Source organism: Haliotis asinina, chromosome 15, assembly GCF_037392515.1.
Source record: "Haliotis asinina isolate JCU_RB_2024 chromosome 15, JCU_Hal_asi_v2, whole genome shotgun sequence".
NCBI lineage: Eukaryota > Metazoa > Mollusca > Gastropoda > Lepetellida > Haliotidae > Haliotis > Haliotis asinina.
This window is the reverse complement of record NC_090294.1, coordinates 48529464-48534490: the sequence shown is the minus strand read 5'-3', so window position 1 is coordinate 48534490 and position 5027 is coordinate 48529464. Positions and strand designations below refer to the sequence as shown.

The 5027-nt window shown below is 39.9% G+C and overlaps 1 pseudogene; it reads left to right on the top strand.

Moving 5' to 3' along the window:
• Positions 1–1955: 1955 nt before the first annotated feature.
• Positions 1956–3164, top strand: LOC137265067 (uncharacterized; annotated as a pseudogene).
• Positions 3165–5027: the final 1863 nt, after the last annotated feature.

Below are 5027 nucleotides of genomic sequence, written 5' to 3'. Positions count from 1 at the left end.
TTTATCAGGTCCACGAGTCAGGCGCACAACGGAGCATAGTAAAGGTAAAGCAGGTTTTAGTTCTTCCTCAATTTCATTCATCTCAACGTCCAGTTCAAGACCATAGATAACCCCGCGGGATCTCATGAGTGATTCAGGCTCGTAAGTGGTAACATAATGATCACCAAGTTCTGTAATTTGCATAAGTTTTTGGGCAGCCTCAACGGTTTTTGCTGTAACACTAACATCCCCCCTGGCCATCCTCTTAACACTGACTATTTCAGTAGTAACCTTAGCCAATGCTCTCGCCAAGGCCCGCTGGGTCATAAGTTGACAAAGAGTTGTTGAAACTTCATCATCAACGTCTGCCTTAATGATGACCTGAACTGGCTCATCATAAATAAAAGAAAGATCAGACCAAGCAGGAGTAGCAGCAGGTGATTGCTTCACAACACAAGCTTTCTTAGAAGTACCATCCGGAATGCGACCGATTCGCTTCCTCCCAGAGGACACCACCTTGAAGTCGCCCTCACAGTCCATGCTGTTTTCAGCCATTGCCGAGGAAAACCCCAACAACTGACTGATTAATCCACGAAAAGGAATACAAGTGAAGTTTCACTACACAAGAAGCGTGGAGAAAATGTAAACAACAAAAAAAGGAAAATACATAAACAACCAAGTATGCTAGGATACTGTTCAGTTTGCACACAAGCAAAGCACGTCCGCACTCGACGGCAGTCAAGACCGAACTCCCAGCCAGAGGCTACAAGATGTATCTGTGCTACCTGAGGTGGGGGTCGAAGTGTCATCGCCTCTCACGCCGGTGCTGTGACGCTCATCCGGAGTGACACAACCACCTGCATTTTTTGGAGACTTTGTGTCAAGATAACATTTTTGTCAGTGTGACGTAGTGTAGGTGAAAGTGACATTGTCAGAATGTAAAGAACATAAAACATTTTATGCATGGACTTAAATCTCAAAGGAGGCGGGTGTTATATTTTATAACATTGAAATGAAACATTGTATGGAACATGATTTAATTAGGGAATCTAATAACAGTCATTCTCCTCAAAATGCAAGTGTCATCATGCACTCGGCAAGATATTTTTAACCCCTCGGATGTCAAGGTGTTTTTGTGACTCTCGTTTTGATCAGATCTGAAAAGTGAACTTTGTGCATTAAACACTTTCACATGGTACTGACTCTACCTACGGTTATACAATCACACAAAAGGGTATAATAACATATACGTAGATACATTCACAAAATGGAAACAATCTCTTTATTAGATGGAAAACAAAATCTAGGCTTAACATTTCCCCGCTTCTCGGAAACGTCTGAAAGCGATGTGTACATCCATTTTCAATATATAGGTTGGGAGTTTTATGCCTCACTGCCAGTTATTCAGATGTTACCTTTTCGTTTGTGTCGTGTGGCTTAGACAGCCAGTTAAGGCTCAATTGGGAAATATTCTGACACAATATTTGTTGTGTTTCAGTTGTACAGTTAAATGTTTAAGTGGTCAACAATATTTGAATGGTACTGTCGTATTTGCTGGTTTTAGTATCGAAAACACGTGTATTGTGTTGTATTTCGAGATAAAATGTTACTGAATAACTGCTATGTGAAAATTTGTTTATTCACTCTCAGATAATTGATGATACCAGATTTCAGGAGGAAATGGGTGTATCCTGCCCCCCACAAATGCATTAAAAGATCACTTGAAAGGTTCAACTGAGAAAACAGCATAGAGACATATGGTCTTGCATTGGATTTGGGAATGAGGGAAATATTCTAATCGTGCGGGGTGTGTTTCCTTTTGACATGACATATCTTGTCCTTAGTGAAAATACACATGGCTACGTTTCTTAGTTACGTGTTGTGACAGTAAAACAATGAGCATTTTAACATGTTTCAGGATTGATAGAGAACAAGCAGTTACAAAGGTAATCTGTCATAAGAAGTCCACCTCAACGATGTCCATTCGTCTATTCTCTTCAGCGATACGAACACACCTAAGGTTACACAAAATATCTGTATTTGCACCTGTACGATACTCCAGAGGATTCGCGCCATATGGTAAACCAGGAAGCGGAAATTACGGAAGAACACTCGGAAAACAAACAGTTGGCTTAATCGAACCATTGCGAGACAGGATTGTGAACAGGGTCAAATCCTTTCCATTTAATGCCAAAGATTCAGTGTTTAGCATAGGTGACTATGGGGCAGCTGATGGGTCTGCTTCAATGCCTTTCATTGGGAGGTTGGTGGCAAATCTGAAAGATCAGCATGGCCCAGAGGCTCAGTTCCAGGTCATCTATGAAGACACTGAAGTGAATGATTTCAATTCACTTTTCAAACGTGTTTCGGGAATAATTCCTGATCCTCAAGTGTACCTTCCGGACATGGACAACGTCTATGTTCTTGCTTCTGGAACAGACTTCCATAAACAGTGTGTACCTTTAAATTCAAGGCATTTTATTATGTGTATGACCTCTTTGCACTGGTTATCGGAGACTCCAGTGAAGTAAAATAATTCACTTTACAAATACCCTGAAAGTAGTGCTGAGGAGAAGATCGCTTTAGATCGACATGCTGAGATAGACCTGGAGACCATCTTACTTTGGAGAAGCAGAGAAATGAAACAAGGCGGACTCCTTACTATGTGTGCTCTCTGTGAGAGTAACGATATGAACTCTGGTGAAATCAAGTATCTTTCAGACACACTGTTGACCTTTCTCACTGGGATATGGAAGGAATATAGAGACTTCGGGAAAATCTCAACAGACGATTTTTTTAATACAAATTTATCCCTTTGCTTTCGTAATATGGATCAACTGAGAAAGCCATTTGATGACAAATTGTCAGCAGTTTCCAAATCAGGTCTCTGTCTCTTGTCAGATGAAGTTGTTATTATCCCTAACGTAGTGTACACCGCTTGGAAGGATAAGAAAGACAAGGAAGGGATTAATGACAGGGAGGAATCTGCCAGACTGTACGTAGCCACCCATAGGAATTGGGGTAACCACACTTTTATGAATGGCCTCTCAGACAGTCCATCACAGGAGGAAAAAGAGAAGATTGTTGATGGTTTCTATGACAGAGTTGAAAAACGAATGTCAAAGATGAACCCCGAAGAAATAAAGGATAATTTCAGATTCATATGTCTCGTGATCACAAAGTAGTTATTTCACAGCCATATACACATAAAGTCTGATAACATACACATACGCTCTTGGAAAGGAACTGTAGTTCTGTCGTTGTCCACGTCCAATATCCGAAGCCAAGCATGGCACCTACCCCACTGAAGACCAGAACCTCTGGAGCACACCGACACAGACAACAGATAAAGATGATCGTGAACAATTTTTGCAGTTCTGTTCTTACCTGCTCTTGACACATTTGCATTATATAATGAAAATAGTTTATAATAGTTGTGTCAACATGTTAAGAATCCAGTAAATGACTGTGTGTGGAGTGATGTGCTTTATGTCAACATGATGTCAATACACACAGCCCATTGTGAGAGTAATATACTAATATACAGTAGTAATTCATCAAAACACTTGCGAAGTGTAAATATTTTGAACCTGACTACGTGACCTAAAGCTTGCCTGAACGTCAGTCGGCCATCACTGTCGGGCTAGTCGTCATGTTGAGAAGTGTTCACAAAAAAGATAGGGAGCCTTTAATTAGGCGTGGCAAACTCAACAGCAAAGATGAATGTGAATAACAGGGAACTGTATGTCTCAAATAGTTGAGCTTAATGTTCTTCATCGGAGGACGAGATACTGTAAATAATTCGGCGACGCTTTGCGGAGGATGCCAACTCCAACTTGTCGAGATTCGATGTTTATGTTGAAGACTCCAGCGAAAATTGGGTCTGAAAACACAGCCTACATCCACGAACGAAGACGATTTCAAGCCTATTGTGTTAAAATTCTGGGAAGTGCTTTTGACCCCTACATAAGAAACCACGGGAGGCATGGCAGTGACAATATGTTTGTGCGGGAGGACGCGAATGGATGCGGCTGACAGTGGCAGTGATAGAGATACAAGAGCGCTGCTCGTCTTTTGATGTTGTGTGTTACTGTGCAGTCCTGACATCATACACGCAGAAGGTATTCAATTTCGTGATAACATTTACAACTCTTCCAACCAAATGTCCGTCAATTTTGACGAAATCAATAACTTTTAGGGGCGACGCCATATTTGTTTACACCCATGAGAGGCCTACTAGACGTATTTGTTTACCTATTTTTGAAGATAGTTTTATTTTCGTTTTTATTACAGAAACTTGAGTTATCATAGAATTGAAAATAATGCTAGTAACCACACTACATGAAATAAATTTTATCTAATTCATAAGAAGTGTTTTCGTTTTACATGCTCTCAGGTGTGAAAACTTGAACGAAAATCATGAATGGAATGAGTGATGAAAGTAGTACCAGTAATGTCAAAGTTCACGTATTAGCCAATCAAATCACTCGAGGGTGTTATGAGAAACCTGATAAAATCAGTATACAAAAGTGGTGGTGTAAGAATCGTTGACATTGTAACTTTTTGTGAAACTTTGAAAGTAGCTAACCTAAGATCACACTGTAGGACAACAACAGATGAAAATGCCTGTAACATTCCTTTCGATGTGATTTTAAAATCTGATTTCAAAAACCCTTATTGGAAGGATGCTTTGAAAGCTTGGATCAAATATTGTAAAACAGAGTCATGTGAGTTTGGGCAGTATTTACGAAATCCCCGCCCAACCACTATGGTTTAACCATAATTTAAAAAACCCTGCACATTACAATAAACACTGGGTAAGTAAAGGCATTCTTACAACTAAGGACCTCTGTGACAATACAGCTTTTCTTGTCCTTTGACAAGCTGAAGGAAACGTATGACATTAAAGGCACATACCGGGAATATTTGTTTTGAATATACTTCCTGATTCTTGGAAATATACTATTAGACACTAGAGATTTCCCAGTGTTTGATATACTCATAACTGAATGTCACTTGAATTTATTGAAATCATGCAAAGGAACTAG